The sequence below is a fragment of the Fukomys damarensis genome, unplaced genomic scaffold (genome assembly GCF_012274545.1).
Source record: "Fukomys damarensis isolate Sample0158 unplaced genomic scaffold, DMR_v1.0_HiC HiC_scaffold_28, whole genome shotgun sequence".
In the NCBI taxonomy this organism is placed as follows: domain Eukaryota; kingdom Metazoa; phylum Chordata; class Mammalia; order Rodentia; family Bathyergidae; genus Fukomys; species Fukomys damarensis.
Genome location: NW_022900940.1, coordinates 37,817,611 through 37,831,318, shown reverse-complemented (window position 1 = coordinate 37,831,318; position 13,708 = coordinate 37,817,611). Strand labels below are relative to the sequence as shown.

At 44.8% G+C, this 13,708-nt stretch overlaps 1 protein-coding gene and 1 long non-coding RNA gene across 6 annotated transcripts in view; both read right to left on the bottom strand.

The window, feature by feature from the left end:
* Arhgef3 (Rho guanine nucleotide exchange factor 3) overlaps positions 1–13,708 on the bottom strand; it is a 316,326-nt gene that overhangs the window by 110,130 nt on the left and 192,488 nt on the right. The gene's annotated exons all lie outside the window — the stretch shown is intronic.
* Positions 9,910–13,697, bottom strand: LOC104854270. Of its 2 annotated transcripts, none has more exons than XR_778028.3 (3): positions 12,445–13,697; positions 10,771–10,848; positions 9,910–10,183 (listed from the first exon to the last, which is right to left on the bottom strand). It is a non-coding gene; the product is annotated as an uncharacterized LOC104854270 (long non-coding RNA). The 2 variants fall into 2 exon arrangements; XR_778029.3 differs by having other exon boundaries at positions 12,548–13,697.

Genomic DNA, 13,708 nt, shown 5'->3' with positions numbered 1-13,708 from the left:
TTGGTACCAGGGATTAAACTCAGGGCCTTGCACTTGCAAGGCAGGCAGCAGCACCACTGAGCTAAATCCCCAGCCCAAGAGGTTTATTTTTAAAGACCACCCCAGACTTTCTCTGTCACACTCAAGGAAGAAAACCCATACAGTGTCTGGGGACCCAGACAACAATGGTCAACAAGAGGAAAAATACACAGTGATTCAGGGGGCTGTAAATATTTACTGTGTCCCACAGTGTATTTACTGTTCAAGGATTGTTCAAAACAAATGTTCTAGGACAAGAGGTGAGCCGCCTCCCCACAGGTTCCCAGAGTTTCACAGCTGGACAGAGCAGAGATGCCATCCGGTTCCCACATTGGGCGGATAAGAAGGCTGAGGCTCAAAAAGGCTGTCATCAAACGTCTGCTATTTTATTATTTTATATTTTATTTTATTTTATTTTTTTATTTTTTTATTTTATTTTATTTTATTTTATTTTATTTTATTTTATTTTATTGGTACCGAGATCGAACTCAGGTCCTTGCACTTGCGAGGAAGGCGGTGGAAAACATCTGCTTGTTAAGTATCTCTGCTCCTCACTGAGCCCCAGCTAACGGCACGCTGGGCTCTCACATGGGGTTAGAGGTATGCAACTGCTGAGGGGCTCCCCGCGGGGCACAGACCCAGCTTCGCCACCTCAGGATGGATGCGCTGCTCTCACTCGCGTTAAGGCGAATTCTATCCTTGAATGGCTACAACAGCAGTCGGAAGGGCAACTGGAAATTTTCCCACTAACGTATTACATAATTAACGCTATTTACTTAAACATTTAAAAATGATTTTTCACTTATTTCACACGATAAAACCTAAATTCCTTTCTCTTTTTAGGTAAGTATTTCTAGGATGTTGCTTATTAAATATCATGGTTAGGGAAATCTACTGAGATGGAAGAGATCTTCAAAAACAGTAAAATCCAAATGCCAAAGTCCCTGGTACAAACATTTACGAAGCTAAAGAAAGAAAGCCTTTAGCACCAGAAAATATCTGCTTGATCTTAGGATACTTAATACTCACTGCAGGGTGCAAAAAATGCTGAAAACTCCTTTCCTAGTACCTCCAGCTCCTCCACTGTGCTAATCCAGTTCAGGGTAAATAGACCAGTGAATTAGCAAGTCCGGGACAGATCCACTGTATCGTTCCAATGTAAGGGTGTTGCGAAGGAGCACCCGAGGCTTGGCCTCCTCTCCAGCGCCTCTCTAACCAAATCTGCTTGGTAACCACGGCACACTTCTGGGAGTCTAGGAGAGCGTCTACATCCTCCAATCAGATACAACTTACCAATCAGCTGCCGCCACCTCAGGACATTGCATCCCACACCCTACTTTCTCCATCAAGGCTGTCACTTATGGGATGAGTGGTTGAATGAACTCCCTCAACTACTTATAAAATTAGCCAGAGCAGCATGAGAGCTACAGCTGATTTGCTTGATACAAAATTTGGACAAAAACGCCAGGTGTGGTGCTGCACTCCCGTAATCCCGGCATTCGGGAGGCTGAGGCAGGAGAATCTCGGTGAGTTCAAGGCCAACCAGGGCTACATAGTGAGTTTAAGGCCAGTCTGAACTACGTAGCAAGACCCTTTCTCAAAAATAAATAAATAAACAAACAAACATAAGCACCAACAATCTGATGTTTCTAAAGTGTAAGTTTCATACTCAGAGACCTTGTTCCAAGAAAGACCACTTAATTAGAAAAATTCCTGGGTGTGATTCCATGCATTTCAGAGTAGCTATGTAAGCATTCTAAATTCACGCTTCACCTTTTCAGTCATCAGATTGATTTGAAATAGGTAACCCCATGAACTACAGCCAAAGTGTTATTAAAAAGTAGACTAAAATTGTATACACACACACACACACACACATATAAAACCAAAACAGAAAGCACTGAAGCTTAGCAGCATCTTTTGCAGAGATTACATTTAATCAAGATCTTGGCATCTGTTTTGATACTCACAAAATGCTTTTTCCTTTTGCTAACATTTTGGAAGCACCACACATTATGCGTTTATAGACATTAGCTCAGGTGATTCTCACAAGCACCCTTCGAGGTAGGAACTACTCACAAGCACACTTCAAGGGGAGGAAACGGAAGTTCAGAAGATTAAGGCCACCAAGTCATCAAGTTAGCTGTGGAGGCAAAATCTGAAACGAGCTCCTTCCCGCAGCTGAAGCCCATCATACTTGTGGCATTTTTCCCAGAGTAGAGCCCATGCAGCACGAGTCACTTGTGAAGTGTGGGGATGCATGTGGACACACACATTTTAATTTCAATAGTTATGTTTATTTTAATGCAGATTAGAAAAAATATTCTGCCTCTAGCAGACCTAACTTGGAGCCTCCTGCTTAGAACCTGGGTAATTTTGCCTCAGTTACATTCTTTTCAAGAGTCAGAAAAAATCGTCAAGAGTTCCCATGCCATTTCTTCTCAGAATGAAGTGATCTGGCCCGTCAGAGGGCAGAGTCCACACCAGGCTCTTGAGACTAGTATACAACTGTCTTAGTCACTTTTGTCATTGCTGAGACAAAATACTCGATGCCCACAGTTAAAGGAGCAAAGGTGTATTTAGCTCACAGTTTGTAGAGGCTTTAGTCTGTGATTGGCTGGCTCCAAAGCAGCGTGGCATGGCACAGGGGCAAGCATTCATGGTGGACCAAAGTTAGCAAAGCAACAAGAGGGTAAGACAGTATCCCTCAATAGTGTCTCTATACCTTTTCATCTTATGCAGACTACTTAGGGTGGGTAGCAGTCAAGATTGATTTGAAATAGGTAACCCCATGAACTACAGCCAAAGTGTTATTAAAAAGTAGACTAAAATTGTATACACACACACACACACACACATATAAAACCAAAACAGAAAGCACTGAAGCTTAGCAGCATCTTTTGCAGAGATTACATTTAATCAAGATCTTGGCATCTGTTTTGATACTCACAAAATGCTTTTTCCTTTTGCTAACATTTTGGAAGCACCACACATTATGCGTTTATAGACATTAGCTCAGGTGATTCTCACAAGCACCCTTCGAGGTAGGAACTACTCACAAGCACACTTCAAGGGGAGGAAACGGAAGTTCAGAAGATTAAGGCCACCAAGTCATCAAGTTAGCTGTGGAGGCAAAATCTGAAACGAGCTCCTTCCCGCAGCTGAAGCCCATCATACTTGTGGCATTTTTCCCAGAGTAGAGCCCATGCAGCACGAGTCACTTGTGAAGTGTGGGGATGCATGTGGACACACACATTTTAATTTCAATAGTTATGTTTATTTTAATGCAGATTAGAAAAAATATTCTGCCTCTAGCAGACCTAACTTGGAGCCTCCTGCTTAGAACCTGGGTAATTTTGCCTCAGTTACATTCTTTTCAAGAGTCAGAAAAAATCGTCAAGAGTTCCCATGCCATTTCTTCTCAGAATGAAGTGATCTGGCCCGTCAGAGGGCAGAGTCCACACCAGGCTCTTGAGACTAGTATACAACTGTCTTAGTCACTTTTGTCATTGCTGAGACAAAATACTCGATGCCCACAGTTAAAGGAGCAAAGGTGTATTTAGCTCACAGTTTGTAGAGGCTTTAGTCTGTGATTGGCTGGCTCCAAAGCAGCGTGGCATGGCACAGGGGCAAGCATTCATGGTGGACCAAAGTTAGCAAAGCAACAAGAGGGTAAGACAGTATCCCTCAATAGTGTCTCTATACCTTTTCATCTTATGCAGACTACTTAGGGTGGGTAGCAGTCATACCTCCAATCCTAGCCCCCTCGAGCCCAGCATTGTGCCATGAATTAATTCCAGAAAAAGCCCCACCTATGACTGCGTGAGGCACTGGGGAAAATCTAGACACAGCCATCAAGCCAACTGTGATGATCAGGCTGGAAGCAAGGGTCCCTAGGAGATGTCAAGAACCCAATGGATTTACTCTCAAAGGAACTTCTTCTTACCTCCCACTTCTTCATCAAGCACTCCGTTCACCCCGTTAGACACCCACACACACCCACACACACTCACACTCACACTCGTTTAGCCCTTTATAAAGTGAGGAAGAGCTGAGATGTCTGGAAGCTGACGGACCCTCTGTGTCAGGCATGGCTGATTGCAGAGTCTCCCATGGGTGGCCTCAGCTGACCTGAGCAAGAACTCCCTCTAGAAGATTGCCCGGCTGATTCGTAAATCGGTGGGGAAAAAGGTCCCTTGTATTTTCTTTATTGTTTTAATGATATTAACTGCAATTTTCGGCTGCGGCTAGACATGAGATGGGCTGACTTTGTGTTTCATATTTTACTTTTAAAAAGCTTGAAATCGGGTGTGATAACGCACGCCTGTGATCCCAGCACTCAGGAGGCTGAGGCAGGAGGATCACTGTGAATTTGAGGCCAACCCGGGCTACACAGTGAGTTCAAGGCCAGCACACAGTGAGATCCTCTTTAATTTCTAATTACACAAGCGACACATAAATATTTTCTCCCTGTAAAAACTTGAAACATTAAAGAGTCGAGCCCCCTAGACCACACACAAACACTGCAGTCAATACCAGGGAGCCTCCCAGAGGGAACTGTTGTAATGAATCTAGAGTGTTACCCCTTCATGTAGCTTTCCATGCATTTATGTATCTTTGAAAAACTAAACAGAGATGCATTATGGTGGTTCAGTTTAGTATACAAATGGTATCATACTCAAATTTCTGTAATTTTTCCAGATCTCACAGTATGCCTTAGCCACCTTTTTATCTCAGACCTTCCTCCTGTCTGCTTTTCCTCCCTCCCTCCACCTCTGTCACTGCAGTCCGTGTTTTCTATTTTGAAAGGTGAAACTATCATGTGATTCAACCTCTGCCTTTTCTATATCACTGTTTCTTGGAAAGCAGTGATACACACAAGGAAGTTTCTCTTTAAATTCTGTCTCTTGTGATTTCTAGAAAACTGCACTAGTTTCAGAAATAACAACACACGGATGGCAATTCGAGGGAGGGGTGGGCCCCGGGTTCCATAATTCCTGGTGGGACAGTGAGTCACAGGACACAGGGCCAGGCAGAACCCCAACTCGAAGCTGCGTGGCCTTTGGACTTTTACAACACTTCTGTAACTCAGCCGCACCATTGCCAAACTGTCTGAACACAACGACGTCCACCTTTCGACTCGCTGTCCAGAAACATCACAATTTAGAACTGCCAGTCAATTTCTATGGTACCAAATTTCAAGTTCGTGTTTTTAAAAAATGATTAGTTCCTATCTTCCTTACTTTTCCTATTGCTTTGACAAAATACCTGACATCCAAAGTTAAGGGAGGAAAGTTTATTTCGCTCACAGCATACAGAGGTTTCAGTCCATAATCGGCTGGCTCCAAGGCAGGGTGGTATTGCAGAGGAGAAACAGTTCATGGCAAGCAGAAGGCAACAAAGCAACAAGGGATTCATGGGTATTTCGATCCCTTATATTTTATTCAGGCCACTTAGGGTGGGTGGCACTCACACCCTTAATCCTAGTGCCCAGGGCTACACACTCTAGATCTCTGAAAACACCCCACCTATGACTGTATAAGGCTTTGGAGGACATCTACACATAAGCCGTGAACAGTCCCCTTTGAAATATCTTGTTAGTATGGATACTGCACCTTGGATCGGAAGGCAAGGAAACTAGACAGAGAGATATGCTCATGGCAGATCTAACATGGTGCCAGGATTGGTTTTACTAAGAACTATTAAGTTTCATTTCTTCTGGGTTACCACTAAATCAATAAACAGAATGCTAAAAATTGCTACCTGAAAACTTCTACGCATGTTATCTAATCCTGCCTGTCTATTAATTTTTCACAAATAACTAATTAAAAACAAATAAAAGGAACAAAATCTTCCAGGCAAGCAAACAAACAAACAAACAAAAAAAAAAAAAAAAGGAAAAGGAAAAGGAAGATAAATCCAGTTCTCACTGCTGCTACACCCAGGATTCTAGTCAACAAATAATGAAACAGGTTTTGCCTCAACCTTGTAACAAGGCTAAAAAGTCATGTAGGATTCAGGGGCTGGAGGAAGGGCTCTGGGTCAATTTCCCAGGATCACAGGAAGATTGTTCCTGGGTTTCCTGCAGGCTGTGTTTCTCTCATCTGCCTCCACCACCTCCACATTGCATATGGCGGGTGTCCCCTACGATCCATGCCTTTGGTATTTACACTTTGTTTCTTCTCTAGTCACACAGAATATGGCAAGGTGACAGAATGTACAGGATTATGCACATATTGTTCTATTATATAAGATGGGTCTTGCACCCATCTCCTTTGCTAAAATTCAGGAGATAGGGCCAGGGACTTAGCTCAGTGGTTCTGCAGCCTTCCTCACAAATGCAAGCTGCCGAGTTTAATCCTCGTACCCAAAAATACATAAATAAATAAATAAAATTAATTAAAATTAAATTAAACTAAGGAGATAAGAGGCCATGTTGGGAGGCACATGTGGCAAGGAGTCCAAGGCTGCCCTCCAAGCTAAAGGGGGCTGGAGAGGCCAAAGCAAATAAGACACCAAAGCCCTCAGAGTTCTACCACCATAGGTACTGAATGCTGCCAACAACCTTCTCCAGTCAAACCTTAGATGAGACTCCAGTCCTCGCCAACCTCGATTTCAGCCTTGTGAGGCCCTGAGAGAGAGGACCCAGGGGAACCATGTCAGACCCTGCCTAGCAAAAAGTGCCCAGTGATCAATGTGTGCCTTTTCAGACTCCAAACTTGCAGTGATATTGTAATGGGTAATTAGTGCATCACATTTCCTCCCTTTCTCCATTGAATCCAGAGAAAAATCATACACGGCCTGGTTTCACCAGCAATGACAGCAAGTCAGAATTAGGGCACGAGGTCTTTTTAGTGATGACTGACCTGAAATGAACTCTACAGCATCCCCAGACCCTGCCCTCAGCAGGCCACTCCCTCAGCCTTTGACCTTCTCAAAAGACCGTCCCAATCAGATCAAAGCCTCCTCCCAAAACCTTTACCACCCGGAGAATCAAAGCCAAAGTCCTCAGGAAAGCCCCAAGGCCTCGTTTCCTGAGTCAACAAAACTAAACAAAGGCAACTATCTAGTGGAGGAGGACCACACTGTACTTCACTGAAGCTGGGACCTCATGATGGACGGTGAAGACTGCAGTACATCCATCTCCAACGGCGTGTGCCGCGGAGCAGCCATCCCGAGGTGTCCGCTGTGATTATGCTGGGACAACAGTGCAGGATGGCTTGCTCCACGCTGCTTTAAGGGTCTCTGCGTTACCTTAGTGGCCCTGGGTCTGGTACTTGTACTACTGAAAACGAGCCAGCCCTTCACAGGCCCGTAATCTGTCCGTTATATCACAGTGCTTAACAGCGAACGGCATAACACGTAGTCTGTTTAATAGCCCTAAAACTCCCAGTTGGGTCTATAAAAATCCCTTCTTCACTTTATTTCATTTTTTACTGTATTTCCAGCCTCAAAAGTGCAAAAGAATACAAATACAACTGGACAGAAACATAGAAATCAGACTAACGGTACTAAAGGAACAGGAACTGAATGAAAACACCAGATAATGGTCTCGTAGCTTATGAAGATGTGTAGATACTGCAAGTGAGCTGCAAGTTTGGCAGCAATTAATGAGAGTTAATTATTAGAGAACTTCCAGGCCCAGTGCAAGAATCACATGAAAGCCAGACATGGTGGCACACTCCTGTAAACCCAGCACTCAGGAGGCTGAGGCAGGAGGATACTGAGGCCTCCACAGTGGGCTCAAGGTCAGCTGGAACTGTATAGCAATTCCCTGTCAAAAAAGGTCACATTAATAGAGATTGCTGGAAATGGGTGCTGAGCAGGTGTGAACTTTGACTTGGTGCTTTTGCTGTTTAGAAGGGGCCCTGTTTACCTGAGATTATCTGGTGTTATGTTAGGAACAGGGCTCGCTTAGGGCTGAACTTTACAACATTTATTGCACTCAGTCACCCTCCTCAGATCTAGCCTTGGACTCAATTTGTCTTCGTGGTCCGAGAGGCTGCGTCCTATTCCCTTTCTCTCCCTGTCAAAGTGCTAAATAGCTAAGAATCAGTCACGAGCACAGCAGATAATCATCCAAACAATTTCTCTCCATAGGCACCTGCATTTCATCAAGTAGAGCACCAATAATGATTCCTGAAGTTACTTACAAATCATGGGCGCAGACACCACCTTCTTCAGTGCCAAGGCCGCAGCACACACAGTAAGAAGCACTCAGTATTTACTAAATGAACAGGTTAAAAAACAGAAGCTCAGAGAGGTTCAGTGACCCACCTAGAGCCATACAGTAAATTAAAGACAAGAGAAAGTTTCTGTTTGTATATCCCGAGCTTTCTACACTCCCAAATTGTAAACTACAGAGATTACAAGAGGAATTTTAAGTTGGGGGGAAGTGGTTCCCAACTCTCCCAATTCATTTCCTGAAAACAGTTTCTCCGGCCCTGGAGTCAGTGTGATGCCCCGCCCCCGCAAACCGAGGCACTCAGACCTGAACTGTAAACTCAAACCCCAATGCCGCCCCATTCTGCTCCCAGAGGCTTTCAGGATGGAAGCAGCAACCTCAAGGTGCGGGAGGAGCATTTTCTCACTTCTTCCTTCAAAGCTTTTCTTTTCCTGGTATTGCTGGAACATAATGAACTTCCGCTGTTTATCGTTGGGTTTTGTTTTTTTTGTTTTTTGTTTTTTGAGACAGGGTCTCACTATGTAGTTGAGACTGACCTGGAACTCGCGAACTCACAGATCCTCCTGCCTCAGCCTCCCAAGTGCTGGGATTAGAGGTATGCGCCACCACGCCCAGCCTGGAGCTTCTGCTGTTAAATGGTTGGGATCCTTAAGAGCATTTACCCTTTATTTTAGGAAGGGAACTGGGTCCTGGAGACTCACTGGAGCGCAGGGCTGCACAGCAGGGTTGGTAACAGCGCCTGTCCTGGCCTGGAGCAGTCACACAGGGGCGGTGATACCACCACGAACACCGGAAAAGCCCACGCTGGAGCAAAACCAGACCCCACCAACAGGAGGGTGGCTTTCCTCAGAGTGCTCTGGGGGTCACTGCCCTGGTCGGAAGTGGCTTTAAGGCACAAAATGTTAGTTGCAGCATTTAAACTACATTTGGACTTAATTTATGGACCAAATAATAGGTTGTCTGGGATCTGCTTTAAAATACCAGAGACAGGGTAAGTGACTGGGATATTGGGTTTCATTATACAAATCTCTGGTACTGTATATGTATTTGAAAAATTCTGCAATAAAGAAAAGGGGCTGGGGATTTAGCTCAGTGGTTCACCTCCTGCTTCACAAGCACGATGACCTGAGTTCGATCCCAGGTACCAAAAAAAAAGGGGGGGGGAATCAGTTCTAAACTGTGCCACAGGCAAACTCCATGGCTTTGGACAATCACTTAACTCCTCTGGACCTCAGTCCCCCAGCTGAACAAATAATACTCTCTCCCAGAGGGCTTTTTTTTTAGACGGAAATGATAATTTAAAAATACATGTAAAGGGCCTGATGCTATTCCTGAAAACATGTTAAGAGCTTACTAAAAGGTAGCTTGTCATTGCTGTCCTATAATACATTAATTTTTGGGGGGAACAGGGCTGTGGAGAACATACTCCTACACACACAGTTCGATAATCGCCATTCAATTCGCCCTCCAAGACAGCTTAATACATTTGTTGTCCCGGTGGCTTTTTCAAAAGGCTGAACTCAACACTAATTATTGTCAGCAGGTACCCAGTTCTTTATTTAGTAAAACCACTAGCCGAGCTTTATTTTTATCTTAATTGCAGTGAATCAAGCCTCCTCTGCCTCCTGCTGAGGAGAGCCAGCCTTTTGTGACACCACTTCATTCTGTATGTTCCTGGGGACCACAAAACGGCACCTAAGTGTCCTGTACCTACAGAATCAGAGGCCTCTTTTTGTAAACCAGGGACTTGGATAGTCCTTTTTCACAAGTTTGCATGAGAAGCTGGAACTGTAGTTTATTTAAAAATAAAAGGCATACATGTTCCATGAGTTTTCTCCAGGAAAATTTATACACAACATGGTTTAGGGAAAGTATTTTGATTAATTTTACCATAGAATTGGGCCGTGATCAAGTTTCATTACCTCTTTTGGTCTCGTTCTTTTCATCTGTAAAATGGGAGCAACAATAGTAACAGCTACTCTGGATTGTTGAAAAGATTAAAGAAGAAAAGATATGTTAAGTCCACACAGTAAAAGCTGTGCTGCCTTTATTACTCCTGTACCCTGATCGCAACTAGAATGTTCCTGCTTGGACCTCACATTTGCCTCCCGCAATGGTCCTATCCTGTTCCTTTAAACACGATGTCATAAAACGTTGGTGGCCCAAAATAGAGGGTCACTCCTCACTCTCTGGTGAAACATCAAGAAATTTAATTACCAGACAAAGAAAACACACTGTGTTCTATTTCTAGATACAAATCCTACAGCAGCACAAAGCGTGGAAGAGTCGGAACACATTTTTATCTCTGCTGACCGTTTCTAGAACTCAGAGAACAATGTATGCTAAAAATACCACTCCTCCATTCATCTTCCCTGTGTCCCCTCTGAGGCTGCCCCATGACCACTGGGAGGGCCTTCTGCAAAATGCAGTCCCCAGCCTTGGATCTTATCAACTTTGGCCCAAGATGCAAAACTAAGTTTCTTTATGCATTTGCTGGCCTGGGTTTTAATGCTTGCCCCCTCCCTGCACCTGTCACGCTGCCAGAGCCTTAGAACAATGCTTCTAACCTTTATTTGTTTCTTGGTCGATGCTTTCCCCCATCAGCCACCACGTACAGGTACAAGGCACGGTAGTTCCCAGAATTTCTGAAAAATATCGACAGTGCCTATCTGAAGAAATAGGTGTCTATCAAAGAAAATTTTTATTTCTTTTCATTACTATACGTTTGCAATACGTAATAATTACATTCATCTTAGGTACCTGGTACACAAACACACCACACTGTAATCATTTTTACTTCCCCTTCCCCTCCCTGCCCTACTGCTCCTCTCTCCCCAGATCCCCTTTTCCATCTCCACAAAGTCTACCTCCCTGTTTCCTATCACCTCCAAAATTTTTTTAACAAATTTTGTTATTTGGAACTTGAAATGAGGTATGGTGTTTGGTTTCTCTTCCCTTTCTTTTTTGGTACATGTAGAAAATAAAACCATCTGAGATCTATTTAACTCATGGTAGAGTTAAAAAAAAAAACAACTACTTATTTGACAACTATATGCACACTGCCAGACACACATGTCCAACGCTAATTAAATGCACACTCCAGGTCCTCAGGGGCCCTAGTTTTTAATCTTTACTTTTCAATCATATGGGCTTTGGGCTGGGGATTTAGGCTTAGTGTTTCCGCCGCCTGCCTCACAAATACAAGGTCCCGAATTCGATCCCTGGTACCAAAAAACAAAAACAAACGATCATACGGGCTTACTATAAGCCAACTGCTACGCCAACTACTTTATAAACATTAACTCACTTCATCCTATTCTCATAGCAACTGTGTGAGGCAGGGCCTATTATTATCCCCAGTGTGCAGACTAAGAGACTGAGGCCCAAAAGAGGCCAAGTAACTTGCTTACTTTGTCATGCAACTAGTGAGTGGCAGAGCGCAGCTCAAAACCCAGGGTCTGGCTTCCAGGGCTGTCTCCCCACCATCCACCATGCTGCCTTTTGGTGGGGACAGACCTTCAGATGCCCCCAGAGTCTGAGCTGTGTGCTGGGGGCAGATGCATATATGTTCCCCAAGTCCTTACTTCCTCCGCACCTAAGATACTCCCCCACCCGCCTCCCCTTTCCTCTCCACCCATCTCAGCTCCAGCTAATGACAAAAGCTGTTCATTGAGTCCTCACCAACCTCCCTCCTAGCACTGCAGATTCAGCTTGAAAACCCACTTCTCTCCTGTCTCCCTCAGCACCATCTCATCCTCCCCAGACTGTCTCCACCGCCTCACTCCAATGTTTCTCCAATACTTTCCTTTCCTTGAAGAAAATTAGAAAGGAAAAATATTTCTTTTCCCTTGGCATATAGGTAATACACAATTTTGGTTAAAACAATTTTTTTAAGTAGAAGATAGGCGGGCAGAAAGAAGAAAATTAAATTACCTAAAGCCTATCCTCAGAGATAAGACTTTTATCAAATCATTTCAGATTTTTTTTTTTTTTTTTTTTTTGGGTACTATGGGATAACCCAAGACCTTGGGCATGCTATGTGCTGTATCACTGAGCTACACCCCAGCCCTTTTTATTTTGAGACAGGGTCTTATTAAGTTGTCCAGGCTGGCCTGAAACTTATGATCTTCCTGCCCCAGCCTCCTGAGTATCTGGGATTATAGGGATGTGCCACTACGTATAATGGGGGTTTTGCCTCTTTTCATATTAAGTTTACCAAAATCAGACCATTTCTCATTTACCTATGAAGTTTGTTTTCCCACAAAAATCTAGCATTATTGTGGGCCAGAAACCGTCGGTGGTTACAGGCAGGATCTAGTCCTGTGGATTTGAACCTGGCCTCACCCCGGAAGGCGGCCACCTGTGAAGAACTGTGAGTCTCTCCATCACCGGTGATTCATTCTCCTGCACCCAACACTTCCCAGTCCTGGCCTCTGTCTGCTCCTCCTTGGACACGGAAATCCCCAGACAGCAGAGATGCGAGTCACAAGGTAATGATTCTCTAGTGTAGAAATAACGAGCTGTCTCCACGATGGTCTCCAGGGCCCATGGCCACCTAAGGATTCTAACTGTCTTCATGTCCTCTGCTCTTCCAGCTTCTGAGGGGTTTTACCTCATAGGAGGCAGACCCGGAGTGTTCTCTCCGGGTTCTTCCTCTGATGATTTGTTTGGGTTGAATAGGAGCCCAGAGGTGGTCAGGGGGCAGAAAAGAGGACCTCCAAACCCACCACACGGACCCCTCCCACAGCACCAGTCCCCAGGAGGCACAGCCTGGCAAACTGCCTGACACTGTGCGCTGATGTCACCTTTGGAGGTTACCCACAGGCGGTGCGCACGCGCACACCCACACATACACCCCAAGACCGAAACTGCTTTTTCAAATGCATCGGCAGATAGCTACAGAACTGGCCCGTCTCTACTTTCACAGATCAAAACATGGCTCTTTTGTTTCATAGGATTAAAGGAAAAGCCCTACAGATGTGTCACAAATTGATCTACATGCTGTAAAAAAATCCAGTTGTATACGGGCTGTGCTTAATGGTCAACTTGGAGAAAATGTGAAGCATGCCGCGGATAATCTCTCCAGCTCTGGGCTGGGCTGGGTGATTCATCGCGCCCGGATCTGACACGCCCACTCTCTCCTCCCCACCACTCCCGACTCACTTTATCACTTCCCAAGGAGGAGGCTTGGCTGCAGGGAAAGAGAGCTAAGAATAGCCAGAAAGTGCTTGAGCCCAGAACCTGTCTTTGAAGTTCATGGGCTTCTGTGTTTAAGAAAACAAGACACCCTGAAAGAGAAGGTACTTAGGCCCCGAGCTGATCCAAAGATGGAAATCTAGCTGTATAACGAGCTGCATCTCTTATTTCCTTCGATTCAACTTTCTCTGCCAGTACCCGAGCGTGGGGCAGCGCAAGTAACAAGTCAAAAGCCCACAGCTGCCTGCGTCACAAACCCGGCGGCTGCCCGGGCGGCCCGCTGACCCAGGCGGCGGTGGCAGGCTGACG